Below are 17,220 nucleotides of genomic sequence, written 5' to 3' on the forward strand. Positions count from 1 at the left end.
TGCATCGGATAGCTTTGCATGATCTTGGTTCTACTTGTTGCGTGGGTGGTGCTGTTGGTGAAGGCAGTACGGAAACATAAAAGGAAAAGCCTATGAGAATTATTGTTGTTTTTATGTGTGGTCAGTTAAGGGCTGTTCTGTGTGGCCCCACACTCAGGACGGGTATTTGAAATAGGAGACAACTAACTGCATTTACCACCGAGTTACCTGTTAGCTTCTGCTAGTCTCAGGCCAGAAAGAGGTCATTGTATCAGTTGCTGCCACTTTGCCCTTTAGCTTTGTGGCTGGTTTACAGCTCCAAGCTGCTTCTCGGCTTCCTTTTTAATTAAGCGGTGACAAGTTTGAGGATTGCTTGCTGAAGCATTAGTGTTGAAAAAAAATTTTTTTGGGGTTTCTCTCTGTAGTTTTGGTGCCTGTCCTGGACCTCGATCTGTAGACCAGGCTGGCCTTCCAAGTGCGGGGATTAAAGGCGTGTGCCACTGCTGCCCGACCAACGTTGAAACCTTCAAGCTTCGTCTATGAGAATCTACCTCCCTCTACTGATTCGCTACCTCCTTGCTTATTTCAATAGATCTTTTCCTTCACATGGGAATTGGTGGTCAGTGGCCAAAACTGATGACAAAACTGTCTTAGGTTCTTCATGTGGTCTGTGAAAAGATGCTGAGAAGACAATTCCCCCCTTCAAGACTTAGTAAGCAGTAAGAGGTGGCTTGGTTGATAGAACCTGCCACCAACCACCCCTGCCCTTCTGCAGGAGGGGCCAGACACAGCTTGAGTGGGGATAATGGAGGTGGGAGCAGAGAGAGATTCAGCAGAGAAAAGAGTTGTAACTGTGAGCTGTCAGGTTATGTGGTTATTCATAGGCAAGAAAAGAGGTTGGGGATGTCATGATCAGGACCTGGCTGGTTTGCAGAAGACAGCCCTGCATAAAGCACTGATGGGGAGGTATACAACGTTTGGACTTTAAACATCACCTGTGATAACCAGAAAGCTAATGTGCCCAAGATATCATGATTCTTAGTGAGCATTTCTTGAGAGTTCACATTTTAACTATGTCTTGTAGAGAGCGGCGTGCAGCCGCACCTCAAAGATGGCGCTGGCTTCCACCCTCTGCCTTCCCGATGGTGAGCGCTCTCTGTGATAAACAACTCCTTAATTGGCTAAGGCTGAGAATCTGGCTTGCTTATGCGCACCTGGACCTATTGGTAGTGCCCACAGTGTATCAGGGTTGGCTACCCAGTGATTACTTAAGGCTGTGAGCGGGTTTCCCTGGGGTCAGAAGTCAGAAGATTGTTCAAGGTTCCTGAATAAACTGCAGAAAGAAGAGCCTGGTGTCATGTCTTCCTTGCTGGTCGAGGCAGTCGCGGTAATGTCACAACCTTTCCTGCAGGAACACAACTTGAACAACTCAGCTTGACCTGAATGTTTACCTCCTTGGACCATGGACCAGGACAGTGAGGAGGGCAGGTTTGCAGGGTGGACAGCCTTGGGCTCCAATCCCACCTTTATCAGGTGCGTATGAACCTGAGCACGTTTTGTAACCTTTCATGTCCTCATGCCCTAACTAGGTTCTCATGGGACAACAGGCTGGCTGTGGGAGATGCTGGGCACCCATGCAGGGTAATAGAGACTGAGTTACAGAGCCGCTGCGACTTCGCCATCGGGTTTGAATGAAGAAAGCCTCAGTGTGAGATCTCCACCACACATATTCACTAGGATCAGGTACAGATAGTGCATAGCTGGTTCAGTGATGGGAACCCAATTCCTGCCTCCCCCAGTGCCCCATGAGCAAAGAGTTGAATCTGGTTCAAATGCGGTCCTAGTGGCAGGATTTTCTGAGTTACTTGTTAGGAGTCAGCCAACCTAGAACCTTTGCACATTAGATGGGCACAGGACTTTGTAGTGAACCAGGTGGGAGGACACCCATAGGGGTGAAGTATTTTTATATGGCACTCATGCAAGTGGGCTCTTCAAATTATTTTAGCCGTTCATGTATGTAAAGAAAACTATTGATTTTATGAGTGGAAATGTTTGTTAACAGACACCATTATGCAAATGAGAAAAAAAAAAACCCTCAAGTGCTGGCTAGAGATTATTTAAATAGCTGAGGGTCTTGTAGTGGCCCCCTCTGGAGTGGGGCTTTCTGATTAAACACTAGCAGACTCCTCTGGAGTCTATATTCCTGATTAGGACAGTAACTGTCACTTGGGAATAGCCTAAAAACAATGTATAGAACATGGCATGTTGAGATACTTGAAAGTAAATTACAGAAGACAGGATGTCTTTTGCACTTGTAAAAGGACAAAAAGAAAAGCCACTTTGCACTGTAATCACCAGAGGATTTAATTATGAGGAAAGCACTATGCAGAGGTAAGTAGTCACACCCAGAGCACTGGCTATGACTGTTCTCTTTGCTTGGACATACATATTCAAAAATGCTCTTGCTTTTGGTAAGATGTTGAATACCTTTTTGTTATTATCTAAAAGTTTCACCATGGACTTGAATAATATCAAAATTGTAATTCCTGACATGCAAGAATTATTAATATTTTCAGTTAAAATTCATCTGTTAATCTTTTGTATTTATCAATAAAGTATCTCTAAACTACAACCTGCTGTCTCTATTTTGAAAACACATTGATAAACTTCTCTCAGTTAGAAAGCTTTCTGTAATATTTAAAACAAATCATTTTATTTTACATTTTCTCCATGAGCTTTTCATTCCACTGCCCTATGGAAGTTTATTCTGACATACATTTGAAGATCCCTCATTGACTTCCTTATGATACGTAATTAGTTTTATTTCCTGTGACCTTAAAGCTCTAACTATTAAGACCTTGGATGATACTGTGTGTACTATGTGTATGCATGTCTGTTTACAGTTGATCAAGATAATTGCGTGACTGTGTATGGTGGTGGATAACTTTAATACCAACACTCGGAAGGCTAAGGAAACAGGATTATGAATATGAGACCAGCTTTGGCTACATAAGGAGACTGCCTCAAAAACAAACATACTATATTTTGATGAATATATAAAAACAAATATTAAACTGCTATTAGAAACAAAATAAACACTGTATGTATCTGGGCAAATGATTTATTTCTAGAATAAGATATTGAACATCAGTATCATGCTGTTTTATTATATGTGTGTGTTTGTGCATGTTTGTGCATGTTTGTGTGTGTGTACACGTGCACTCGGGTGTATATGCCCATGTGTGGAGGGCAAAGGCAACCTCAGCTGTTGGTCCTTAGGTACTGTCCATCTTCTTTTTGAAATAGGGTCTTCCACTGGCCTAGAGTTTTCCAGATAGGGGAGGCTAGCTGGCTAGTGAGATCCACCTCCCCAGTGCTGGGGTCACAACTGCATGCCACCACCCCTCACGCCTGCATTTTCATGTGGATTCTGGAGACTGAATTCAGCTCACTGAGCCATCTCCCCAGTCCAATAACAGCACTTTCTTATTAATTTAATTTTTGGTATTTTGTGATGTTTGAATACATAAGCCCCAATGCCTCAGCTTTCTGAGTGCTGAGATTACTGGCATGTACTGCTGAGTGATTTAGAACTTTCTTAATATTGATTTTACTGGTATAAGAAACCAGATAGTTTATTCATGTCTATGCGAGAGGAAGGGGTTTTGCTGTAATGGTGGGTAGCACTCAACTGTTTGGAGCCTGAACATTTCAAGAGGTATTTTAACTATCTCTGAGAAGTGACTTGCAAGCTAGATTACAAAGGCAGTGGAATTATTTAAACCACCAGGCTCTGTTAGAATTGGTTTACAGGCTGCACCTGGCAAGGATCCATGACTAGCTGAGGCACAGACAGATCTCTCAGGAGGCTGTGAAAAGTGACCCAAGCAGGGACCATCTGCAGATGTGGAACGGAGATACTTTTCTTGTCATTTGCTGTGTGCTGCTCAAACATTTTTCCCCCTTACGATCAATCTTTTGGTCATTTACCATAAGATGCATTAGAAGTTTATAATTTTTACCTAGTAACTTAGTTCACCAGATGAGAATGCTGAGTGTTCGAGAATGGACTCAAAGAGCCTTGCACCTGTCCCTTAAGGGAGGGGCTTCCAGTTGGTTGTGTGGTGGGGCACTTGTTTCACATCAGGCCCAAGTGCGACCACTTTTCTTTATTGGAAAACAGGGTTTAAGCATGTGCGTGGGTGCCACCTTGACAAGGGTAGAACGCTGTGTGTTTAAAGTGTGTCAAATCGTCAAGGCTGAAACCCACTGCCTAGACTTGCCTTTTCTCCGCGTTTCTGGTTAGACAGACTGTTGGGGCTGGAGAGGGGAGCTTGGAGTGGGTGAAGCAGCCACCCCTTGTAGTACACTTAGGTTGTCATGCTTCTGCTGTCTCATGGGCGAGAGGTGGTTGGATCTGCAGCTGTTGTACTTCCTCCCCTAGATTCTCAACCCCTTTAGCTTTCCTGACTCTTAGGCCAGTTCCGGTGAGTCACGCAGGTCCTGGCCTCCAAAAGACACCCATACCTTTGAAGTCAGTCTAACAAGAACCGACATGGGTTAAAGGTGGCCCCAGGTTGTGTGTGCACGTGTGTGCTTTTGTATCTCTGCATGTGTGCAAATGTGTGTGTGTGTGTGTGTGTGTGCATGAACACATGTGTATTGCCCTTGTTCCTGCTCATGCAGACCTTCCCAAGGCCTGTCCAGCAGCAGACTGGATGACAAAGAGCTTTACAAAGACTGCTTAGCCACCTCCCACAATTCCATGTGCTTCTAGGCAATAATAAATCCCATCTTTGGCATTCTGCTTCTTTAAGACAACACTTAGAGAATAAGCTTAATAAAAAAAAGTTACAATCATTTTATTTTTAAAATTATAACAATTCAGTATAATTTATAGCTAATTTTGTAAATTTTTTTTTGCCAGCTGTTGGCACAGTATTTTTTCCACAACCGAATGTGGGTACATAAAGTAACTCTGGTGGTCTTGAAAAATAATTATAATGGATTTCAGAATAATCTGAAATAACTTAATTTATAGAAAGTGTCCAAAAATATTCTTCCATATATTTAATAAAAGCAAAAAGTTAAAGTATGGTTTAAAATAATTCGTCCATCTAGCTAGCATACAGTTTTATTCTTTAATTAATAGCAGATAAAAGTAGTGAACATTTTATAATCTGAAATGAGCTTTTAGGGCAATTAAATGTTCTATGATATACAATAAAATGTTTTAATTATGCTAGTAACAATCTCTAAAAAATCTAAAGATATTCTCTAAAGGTTAATTCTTATGTACCTCGAAAATCTAATCAATTTATCTGGAAAATATTCTTGTTACATTTAAAGGAATTGGGCATCACTGTCCTTTGGTGCCTTAGTTGCTCGAGGTGGCTTTTCTTTTTGGCTAATGACAAGTTCTAGGGATGGGTATTGGGAATAGCAGAAAATATTGCATGTGTTTAGATTTGTAGAAAGTTATATGTTAGTAGTTGGTATTTCTAAGTGATACTGTTCTTTGTTCTAACTAAATTCTCCCTCAGATGATTCATCCTTTGAAAACACACAGACTGATTTACAATAAAATAAAATAAAACAGACAAAAGATGGGTGTGGAGACTTCCCAGGGAAGCATCTGCAAACAGCTTGCAATCATGAAGAAACTGCTTAGCTTCATCTGAAAGGGGAGAAATGCAAAGTAGGAAAGAAGTCCAGAAGATGTGGGTTGCAATGGGTTGGAGGTGCAAACAGATTACCCACCACTGAGCAGCAGAGTTGAGCCCTCAGAGCAGGGAGGGACAGCAATGAATAGGACACCTGTAACCAGCACCAGTGATGTGAGAGACATCACAGTCACTACTGAAGATGCCTTTAAAAAAATCACCAAAGGAGAAAAACTAATTTTGACTACTCTACTGAGATACCAAACTGGGGGAATCAAGAAGATTGATTACTCTGTAGACAAGAACATGTACAAACCAAAATGCTCTCACATTGCTGGTAGAAATGGAAAAGGTATCACTCCCTTAGAGGAGAGCTGACAAAGACCCATCACCAGGTACAAGCATTACCTGAAATTACTAGGCTGTGGTATACAATACAGCCAAGGAGGCAGGAGGCCGACCAGTCCTAATCTCACCAAACCTGGCACAGGATGATGGCCTTCCCAGAACTCAGTTGCTGGAGAAGAGGGCAGCATCTGTAATGAGGCCTCATGGATGCTATCACAGGCTAGGTCCACACCTATCATTCTGCTCTCCTTCCTTCACTTTTCCAGAGTCATGGCCCTCTGCAGATGGAACACAGAACTGTTGCACTCTGGGGCTCTGGCATCTTTCTCAAAGGCTCTACTGGTGTTGAGAAGGCAAGTCCTGGTATCTCAGGGAAACACAGTGGGTAATATGTTCTTTCTTCTTGTCTGTGTTAAACTCTTAAGCCCTCAGGGTAAACTTTGATGAGCTCAGCATTTTGGCAATTATCTGTGGTTCCACATAACAGTTAGTTATGCAATCTTGTTATATCTGTGTTTTGGGAAAATTTTTCCTGGTTGTAAAAATGGAGCTCATTTAAAAAATACACCCCCACAACTGGTTGGAGAGATGGGTTATTCCACAAGTGAGGAACTGAGTCAGATCCCTAGTGCCCACAAAAAAGTTGGGTGTGGCGGTGTATGTTTATAATGCAAGTATGAGGGAAGTGGGCACAGGAGGATTCCTGGGGCTTCTGGGTAAGTCAGTATAGCAGAAACAGTGAGCTATAGATTCAGGGGGAATTGAGGGACATGTAACACAGACTTCTGGCCACATGTACACACACACAAAACAAACATACAACAACTTAAAAAACACCCTCACACCAACAACATCCCCTTAAAACCTTGTTTTGTGAATAATGATAAAAATAATTCATACTAGAATTATTAAACATATTAGTATTCCCTATTTATTGCCCTTTTATGCATAGCTTACTGTGTGACATTGCTTGACAAAACTGGGTACAATATATTTTACATCTTGTCTCTGTCAGTAAGTCTTTGGTTTAATGCATTTTTATTTTTAATGTCTAAAGAATGGCATTCAATTAAAGTTATTATCAGAAAGCTACTGTGCTACTTTTGGGTAGAGAGGGGGAGGGAAGGGAGATAGGGAGGGAAAAGGAGGAGGAAGGTGTATGTGTAAGGATTCTGTCCTTAATTACATCACCAGCCTGTGACGGCATCCCAGCCTAAAAAGCGGGCGCACCCTCTGTGGGTCCCTTTTTCCTTTACCACTCTCTCTCCTTCCGTCCTCTCTCTCTCTCTCTCTCTCTCTCTCTCTCCTTCCCTCCCTCCTTTCCTCCCTCCCTCCCTCCCTCTCTCCCTCTCCCTCCCTCCCTCCCTGTCTCTCTTCCTCCCTCTCTCTCCCTCCCTCCCTCCCATCCTCCTCCTCTCCATCCCTCCCTCCCTCCCTCTCTACCTCCTTCCCTGTCTCTCTCCCTTAGTAAAGCTCTAGAAAGATAACCATGGCTCGTGACTTTCCTCCAGCACTCTCCTCTGTTGGCATGGCCGTCATGGGCGGAGGCCAGCCACGAGCACTGCCACTTAACCAGCAGTATGTGTATGGATAATTATGGTTTTCAGCTTGTTTTCAAAATTAAAGAGGCAATAGATATTGTCTCTGCCTTCTTGGACTTTCTAAATCTAGTGGGAGAAGTGATACGTGTATGAAATTAACTTCAAAATCATGGTAAGCCGTGGATTCCTCAGAGATAATGGGCGGTGGGACAGATCTGCTCATGCAGTCTGAGCATGTGCAGTCTGAGCATGTGTGGCTGGCACTGGAGAACTGAAATGAAGCTCCCTCTGATTTAAGGACTATTTTCTGTTTCAAATAGAGAAGTCACAGGAAAGCTTGGATGTTGGAACCAACTGAATTGGTCTTGTTTTCATTGTTTCTGCTCCTGAAAGTTAAGGTTGGCAGCACTCTCCACTGCCAGAGACCATTAGAGTGTGTCATAGCTAGGCCACCTGTCTCTGGATTTTTTTCAAAGCCTGGAACTTACTATGTAGCCTGGGTTAGTCTCAGAATCTTGACACTCTTCACGCTTCAGCTGCATAAATGCTGCGGGTATAGATGTGTGCTTCCATGCTTGGCCTTCAGATATTTTCAGAGTGAGGAATCCATGCGATATCCTCTCATATACATACAGGTTTGGCCTCCCTCTTTTGGTTCCCTGGGGAAACACTAATTTAGAATGATTAGCACTAAATAACAGAGATGCCATACAGAACATTAATGATGCAAGCTACTCAACGGGAAAATGCCTTTGCTAATTCGAGATAAGTCTCAGTCTCAGTGAATTTGTAGACTTTTCTGTGAATCCCTTTGGAAAAAGTTGGACTTTCAGTTAAGAGAGGATAGAGAGATTGGAAATAGGCCTGTGGTATTGAGTGCATCTGCCTCAAAGCAAAGAGTTCACTGCTGGTGTCTCTGCATAAATTTCTTGGCCATGTTTCATATGATTTCCTTCTGTAGTACTACCTGGTCGGCATTCTTATTAATGCAGAATATAAGAAGATTGGGGGCAGATGAGTGAGTACACGATTCTTGCCATGTGGCGCTATGAGGATATGACTCAATGCTCTCAGTAGGTAGTAGCATTGTTCCTGTATCAGGCTGAGTATCAGGTCTCTTTCTTTAGTATCTTTCACAGGAATTTAGCCTGTGGGTGGCTTTGGCCTCTGCTTTTGCTCCTCCAGTTGGTAATGTCAGACCCAAAGACTTCCAAGTGCCAGGCTATTGGTGAAATTATTAAGGCCACTCCACGTAGTTAAAAGGGAGGTTTATTTTGTGGGGTAACTTACAAATGAAGGGATAGGTTTAGGGTCTGGCAAATGTATGGCGCAGTCTGGCAGTGTTCTCTGGAGAACTCTGCTCAGTCTACCTCCTGTGTCCAACAATCCCGAACCAAGAGAGCGCCCCCTCCTCTCTCCCTTGGGTCTTCCGATTCCTCCTCCACCCCGCCTTGTGGGCGTGACCATTACCGAAGCCTCAGGAACTTCCAGGCCAATGCTGGGATGGCTATCCACTACACCAGGCTAGGTGGAGCAGGTGAATATTGGGGATTATGGGGGTCCAGCTCCTCAATAGTCCCCTCCAGGGTCCAGGAAGAATCTACAACCAGCTGATAATTAATCTTTGATGAAAAGAAATGAATCTATGTACATGAAACTCCTTAGTTCATGCACTTTATTCTGTGATGGTTCTCTCTCTATACAGCTTCTATTCTGCTCTGATGCCTAGCTCCTTTCTTGCCTGATTTCTCTTTATATTTATTTTCCTTTACCTAGTTCTGTCCCTTCTAGGTTCTCATCCATCTAGTTCTTTCCTCTATCAGCTCCTCTCCCATTTCCTTCTCTCTCATCTGGCTCTTCCTCATCTCCCATCTCATTCCTCTAGTACTCTCTTCTAGCCCTTCAATCTAGTTCTTCCCCATCTCAGTTTGTTCCTCTCAAGTTCTTACCCATCTAGTTCTTCCATTCTCTTTTCTCTTCTCCATCCCATGCCCTGGAAGTCCCGGTATAAAAAGGGAGGGTCTGAGCTAAATTGTGTAAAGGTGGTGTCCCCTTGTGGAATTTACCTTAAGTCAGGAGACTTGCATGTGGGTTATTATCACTGTTAGTCCTTGAAAGTTGGGCGTCAACCTAGGTGGTGTCTCCTATTAGTCCTTGAAAGTAGCTTTGGGAGATACCTGATTCCAGAGAAAGCCTTTCCTAAGGCTGTTCTCCAAATACCTAGAATGTGTATGTCTAGAGAGTGATCAGTCCACACTCTTAGCCCTTCTAGGGAAAAGTCAATTGGGAAAACTATGAAGGCTCACATGATTTTCATAACAGAATACAACCGGTGTATAACAAGCCAAATAACACCAAAAACTCTTTGGAATTTGGCTTCCTCTGGAGGAATTCCCTGATCCCTCCAGGTAGTGACTTTGCCATAGCCAGCTGAGTTCTTATGATATGTTCCTGTAGCCTGCAGCAGGTGAAGGATTGTTCTCAGCACCAAGGGTGCCCACACAAGTCAGGGCTTCTTAAAGAACTTTAATGTATACCCAAGGATCTGACATCACATTACAAGTAAAGAGGTTCCTCTTTCAGCTGATTCAGCATCATGTTGTACTCCAGAATTTTCAGAATGTGTAGTCTTAGATCATTCCTACCCAATATCCTAGCCACATACAATCTGACTTTGATCTCAACAGGGCCATACATTTTTGGACAAGAGACAGAGACAGTCCACTGAGTTTCTCAAAGCTAATGAGACCACTTGGAGATACTCCAGACCATTAAGTTATTACTAGTCCCATTTCCAATTCCTGCCCCAAGAGTAGACTCTGTGATAGGAAATCACAACATGTCCACACCGTTGGGCTTGTCCGGTGGACTGCCTAATTATTTCTGGTTCAAAATAGCCATTTCCAGGTCAGAATATCTGGCGTGGCTAGGACTCCATGGATTTACATGGTTGCGTAAAGTGGAGTAGCCACATGCGGTCCTGTACACATGCTCAGCTCACTCTTTAAAAAGCCAGCACCATTTTGCACAGGTCTCTCTCTCTTCTCTCTCTCCTCTTCTCACTCACGTGTGTGTTTCACACAGGCCTGTCACATCTGTCACATTCTCTATCCTCTTTTAATAAAAACTTTTCTGTGGTCTTGTGTTCCAGACGTTTTCTCACAAGTACCGCTAAATAACTAACACTCTGTGCACAGGAATGAGGCCTTGAAGGCTGATTTTACAATATTGGTTGGGGGGAGTTAGCAACAGAGGGAGTTACTTGCCCACACTTTTAAAACTGAGACTCTGTAGACCTGGCTGGTTACCTCTGAGAAAACTGAGGTGTATTGTCTTATTGTTGTTGAGGGGAGCTTTCACAATCCTGGAAAATTCCATCAAATCTCATTTTATGGTGATTTTTATTTGACTCTATTTAGGAAAGAACCTTCCCCTGCCCCACCTCATATGTGTCGTTCAGTTTCCTTCAATATAGACATCTTACAGAGAAGAGCACAGATCTCAGCTGGCAATTGTATTTGAGGAAAAGGATCATAAACAGCATGGCATGGCAGTGGCTAGTCATCTCAGCTCTAGATTGTCTCTCTGGAGAGCCTCTGCCCTCTGCAACCCTGGTCAACGCATCAGGTTTCTTTGTGTGTTTTCAAGAAAGTTGCAGACTTTGAACTTGTGGTGATCTTATTAATGCCTTAGCCTCCAACTGCTGGAATTACAGGCATGTGCTGCCACATTTGGCCCCTCTCCTGGCTCACGCTAAGGTTTTCTGAATGATGTCAGCAAATGTACAGAGTCCAGAGAACTTTCTTTGCTAGATTTCTACAGAAGAAACAAAAAGAAAGCAAGTCAGCTTTCACCTGAAAAGGAACTTCAGAGAACTGGTATCTGCCTGTGAGGGACCCTTCCACAGTAGCTTAACTCTGGGTATAACAAAAAAAAAAAAAAAGGAATTCTTTTTTTTTTTTTTCTTCTGAAGGTTTATTTTAAGGTACAAACATTTATTTCATTATTTTTATTTATGTATATGTGAATGTATGTCATGTGTATACAAGTGCTCATGGAAGCCAGAGAGGGCATCAGGTCCCTGAGATTCTTAATCATATGACTCAGGATATATTTTTTTCTTAGCAGAGCAGGAATTGGACACTTGGACTGCAGGAAGGTAGTAGCAGACTGTCAGATGCACAATAGTGAGGCCTCAACAGATGGGATTGTAACGTTAGCTGAGGGATGGTCTGTTTGGAAGACTTGTCCTTCCTCAATTTCACTACCTACAAGGCCCCAAAAATATTTGTCTAAGGGAAGCCATGTTTGGAATATTTTTCTTGTGCAAAGCTACTGAGATTTTTTTTTTTTTAAAGTCCTGACCCCTCTGGCTGAACAGGCAGGGTAAACACTTTAAGGCAGAAATCTATCTGATTGTGTCAATTTTCTATTTAGAGTCCTGTCAGGGGCCCAGTGGGCTTTAAGATGATATCCAAGCTCTTTTGATCTGGTCATAAATCATTCCCTCCAGCATCACTTTGGAAGACTCTTCCCTTTGCCTTTGGGTTCTAGTAATACTTGACTGATTTCAAAGCTCCACTTCACTGAGCATGTTTTCCAGCGCTTACGCACAGTGGCTTTTGCACAGGCTGGTGCACTTGGTTCTCATGCAACTCTAGGTGGTGGAAACAGAAAGCCTTGGTAAAGCACAGGCAGTCAGATACTTAATAGATGGTGAATGTGTGGACCTCCATAGTTGGACCTCAGAGCTCTTTACTTTACCACCTGGGTTGACAGCTTTCTCACTGGAAAGCACCATGCTCTCTGGGGATGTGATGTTTCCTCTTGCTCTGTATATCTCATTAACCTCTGTTCTTTGTTTAGAATCAGTATCAATATTGCCTTCTCTGTGAAGCTCTCTCTGAGGCCCCTGAGGCCTGCAGGGTCCCATAGCACCTTCTAGTTAATTCTGTCCCAGCACTTGTCATGCCCTAGTAAGTGTGCAAACATTTGAGAGTGTCTGCCCTCACTGAGCTACCAGCTTCTTCGGGGTGTGATTATACCTTTTATTTCATTATCTCTACTTTGTTCTCAGGACTTAGGGAGTATTTGGTAAAGTAGACAATATGATATTTCTCCAATAGGTAATGAATGCATGACCCATACCCTTTTCTCAAATAGCAGTCTGCATCGGAAAGTCCCCAGCCACCTCTGTCCCTTGCCTCACTGTCAGAAGGTGTTGCTATTGTTATGTAGTGCTTGATGGGCTATCACCACATATCCACTCACATTTAAGGCCGTGGGGGTGGGAACTGCAAAAGAACTAGAACATGCACTGTCTCCCTTTAAGGACTCAATTTAGTATCTGAACTCCCCACTCCTACCCACAGGAACTGAGTTACATGGTTATATCTTGATGCACAGGAGCCCAGGGAATACATTTTGGTAGACCATGTGCCAGGATAAAGTCATTTAGACTATATGCCTTAGTCCACTTGTATATCACAACAAAACACCTGAGCAGATCCTGGTGGCAGAACAATCATAAGTTAAAGAGAAGGCTGAGCTACAGAGCGAGTTCAAGGGAAGTCTGAGTAACTTAGCTAGACCCTGTCTCAAAAGCAATGATGGACTGGGGATGCACCTTAGCAATAGAGAGCCTAGGTTCAATACTTAGTACTACAAAAATGAAATAGGACAACAATAAACAAAAACCAAACTGTGCAACACCCCCAGACGAGGTACTTTTTAGTTAATATAAAGCTGTTCCTCAGTTCTGGAGGCTAGAAAGTCCAAGAAAGAGAAACTGGGATATTTTAATGTCTGTTGAAGCCTTGTACTTCATAGATGGCATCATCCAAATGTCCTGCCATGGCAGAAGGGACAGGAAGGCAAAAAGGCCCGAGTAGCTCCCACCTGCACTTACATGTCACTCTTCCATGCATGCAGAAGCAATCACAGACGTCTCTCTTGGACATATTTGCTCCACTTTAATCAAAATCAAATACAGAGTGTTAGGTATTTAGTTGATGGATATGTATTTTATTAAATATTAATTTAAGGTTGGAGAGATGGCTCATTGGCAAACAGTGCTGGCTGTTCTTCCAGAAAACTCAAGTTCAATTTCCAGTATCCACATGGTGACTCAAGCCATTCATAACTCCAGTCCCAGGGCATCTGACACCCTCTTCCGGCCAGGCATGTATAGCCATACATGCTACAAAACATTCACATTCATAAAATCAACAAAAAGTAAAAAAAAAAAATGTATCATTTGCTTTGCCCTTACGCTACAATTTACCTGGTTTGAGATGTCTGTATAATGATTTGTATTAAGTAAGTCAGTATGGGGGAACAATGGGGGTGTGGTTTGGCAAAGAAGGCTTCCAAGAAGAGACACCTTGCTGGAGTCCTGAAGCATGTGCAGGAGTGAGCCAAATGGATGAGCAAAAGCACACAGGAATGCTTCCATTTCCTCAGCTAATGGGAAAAAAAGAAGTGGTTTTGGAGTCATGGTTCTGCTGTGAGGAAATTCCTGGAGACTAAGGAGATCAGGCAATGACAGGAATTGACAGAGGGAAGAGCCAGGAGAGTCAAGGTGGCTCCGAGTGTTTCAGGTAGAGTCGGCCATTCCCAGAATGCCATGGGTTTGGAGGCCATTTTGATGACATAAAACCAAAGTCTTTTTCCCTTTAGTTGCTATGAGTATTTTTTTCAGCAAATGTTAGGAGCAAAGAGGAATTGCTTTATAACAGTTCTTGTGCACATGTATTCTGTGACATAAGGGAAAATTTATTTTGAGTCTGTAGTGAAGCATTGGTTTTGATTGTAAGATTCTTTTTTTTTTTAAGCTTTATTTATTTATTATGTTTACAATGTTCTGCCTGCATGCCAGAAGAGAACACCAGATCTCATTACAGATGGTTGTGAGCCGCCATGTGGTTGCTGGGAATTGAACTCAGGTCCTCTGGAACAGCAGCCAGTGCTCTTAACCTCTGAGCCATCTCTCCAGCTCTGATTATAAGATTCCCATACAGTAAATAAAAGCTGCTAGTGTATAAAATTCTTTTTTAAACAAAACTTTAAGAATTTGGCATTTAAAGAACAGTCCAACTATTTAAATATATTATTAAGGTAACCTCTTCCCAAGGTTTTATCCTTTGAATGATACATTTTAAATTTATTTAACTTACTATTTTTTCAGTTTTGGGTATATTTTTTAATAAGCAAAAACTGAAAACACATCTGTGCTGCTATCATTTATTTCACTTATACAGTAGGGTTTTGCGTATCCATTTCTCTGCGTCTTGCTGTTTTATTTCTTATTATTTTAGCACAGTGAGAAGTTTCCTTGTTTTACACTTAGTATGTCTGGCTGAACATTCCCGGACTTGCTCTCCAACACCCTCAATGCTTCTACCCCAAGCTACCCCCTTTCACTCTCATGTCACAGGGGCAGCACCCCTCCCCCACTCTCTCTCAAAGCCTCCAGGTCTCCTTTCACGGGCCCCTTCTAGTTTCCTGACATCTATTCCTTCACTCCCATGTAGATATGCACATATAAAAATTAGAGGTGGAGATCTGTATGTGACAGAACATGGTGTTTGTTTGACTTTCCGAGTCTGGTTTACTGCACTTAATATTTTCTAGTTCTATCCATTTTCCTGCAAATTTTATTTTTTCTTCATGGTTGAATAAAATTCTATTGTGTATAGGAATCACATTTTTATTATCAATTCATCTGTTTTTGAATGTCCTGGCTGACTTACTACTGTCCTTGCTGGGTGAATGGAGCAGCAACTAAGATGGATGAGCAAGTATATCTGAAGTGGGTTGTAGAGTCATTTGGGTATATGCGCAGGATTGTTATAGATCATATGGTAGTTCTGTTTTCAGTTTTTGAGAAACCACTACACGGACTTCCACAGTGACTGAACGTGTTCACAGTCGAACCAACAGCTGATCCATTTCTTCTTTTCCCATACCCTCACCAACATCTGATGTTATTTGTTTTCTTGATTATAGCCATTCTGAGCGAAGTGACATGAAGCCTCAAAGTACCTTTAGTTTGCATTTCCCTGGTTGCTAGGGATGTTAAACATTAAAAAATGTATTTGTTGGCCATTTGTATCTTTTCTTTTGAACTCCCTGTTCAGCTCCGTAGCTGCTAACCCATCATTGTGCATCCCTGGCAAAGGTTTGCTCCCACCCTTTAGGCTGTCTCTTCACTTTACTGTACATATTCTTTCTAACTTCATGAGGCCCCGTTTGTCCAAACTGGCCTCATTTCCTACGTAAAGGAGGTCCTAATCAGAAAGTTCTTACTTATGTCTGTATCTTGAAGTCTTTCCCTATTTCTCCCCTGCAGCTGCAGAGTATCAGGCTTTTTATATTAAGGTATTTGATCTATTTGGAGTTGTTAGGCAAATAATAATTTTTGACCCATGGCCAAACTTTAAATTCCCAATTAATTAAAATTGGAAGCCTTGCCTTTATTGTTGAAAGATACATTAATTCTCAATGCCAAAGTGAGAGTTCATAATTTGATTTCTATGTAAATGACTGACTACATAGAGTATCAAATCTAAGCAGTACTACAGCAGGAAAATAACAGGCAGAAGTTGTTATTTAGCCAGTACTGAGAGTTAAAACCACCAAGGATTTTGTGTACACAACAACTGAGAAAAATATTATTGTAAGTTTCAGTCTTACATGGCTGCTCTTGTACTCCTTTCTTCTTCAGTGTGAGTGGCCCACGTTGTCTCCTGTCAATTCATTGTGTTTATTATGGGCTGTCTCAGGCAGGCCGTGTCTCAGAACTTTAGCAGCTACTACACGCTCCTCTAGTAAGACACAGATCTTCAATGTTTCTTTCGCCACTTTGGGGTTTTCCTTTTGTATTTCAATTTCCATCAAGCTATCCTTCTGCTGTTTCATTGTTGGGGACAATGGACAAGTTGCAAGGTGGTAGCCAAGATGTGCAAGTACAACATGGAAAGGCAATAAGTGGAGCTGTTCTGAAACTGTGAGGTGGGTGAGCCCAGTGTGGGAGTTTGAATTTAAGTGGCCCCCATGAGTTCATAGAGAGTGGCACTATGAGGAGGTGGGGCCTTGTTGAAGGAAGTATGTCACTGTGGGGGTGGGCTTTGAGGCTCTCCTATGCTCAAGCTATGCCCAGTGTGGCAGACAGTTTACTTCCTGCTGCCTGCGGGTCAAGATGTAGGACTCTCAGCTCCTTCTCCAGCACCATGTCTGCCTGCATGCCACCATGTTCCACCATGGTGATAATGGACTAAACCTCTGAAAATGAAAGCCACCCCAATTAAATGTTTTTCTTTTATAAGAATTGCTGTTGTCATGGTGTCTCTTCACAGCAATAGAAACTCTAACAAGACCCCTTTTATCCATAAAAGTCACCTTTTGTGTAGTGGAAATGCTTCAGGTGTACTCTGAGCCTCGTACCCCAGCCTGTTTTTTCTTACACAAATGTTGCTGAAACAGCTTCCTGGGAATCTTCCTAGATTTAGCCTGTGGTGGTGTTTTTATTTGTTCCTTTCCTGATGTGTTAATGAGCATCGATTCAAACTTGTTTCTTGTGCCTTAAATGTTTTATGTGTACTGTTTCCTTGCCACAGCTGGAGAGTGGTAAATTTTTTTAGGCCGAGAACTACAGCTTTTCTTTCTTTTCTCTGACTCTTCTCTTTTGA

This window comes from Onychomys torridus, chromosome 6, assembly GCF_903995425.1.
Source record: "Onychomys torridus chromosome 6, mOncTor1.1, whole genome shotgun sequence".
Classification (NCBI taxonomy): Eukaryota; Metazoa; Chordata; class Mammalia; order Rodentia; family Cricetidae; genus Onychomys; species Onychomys torridus.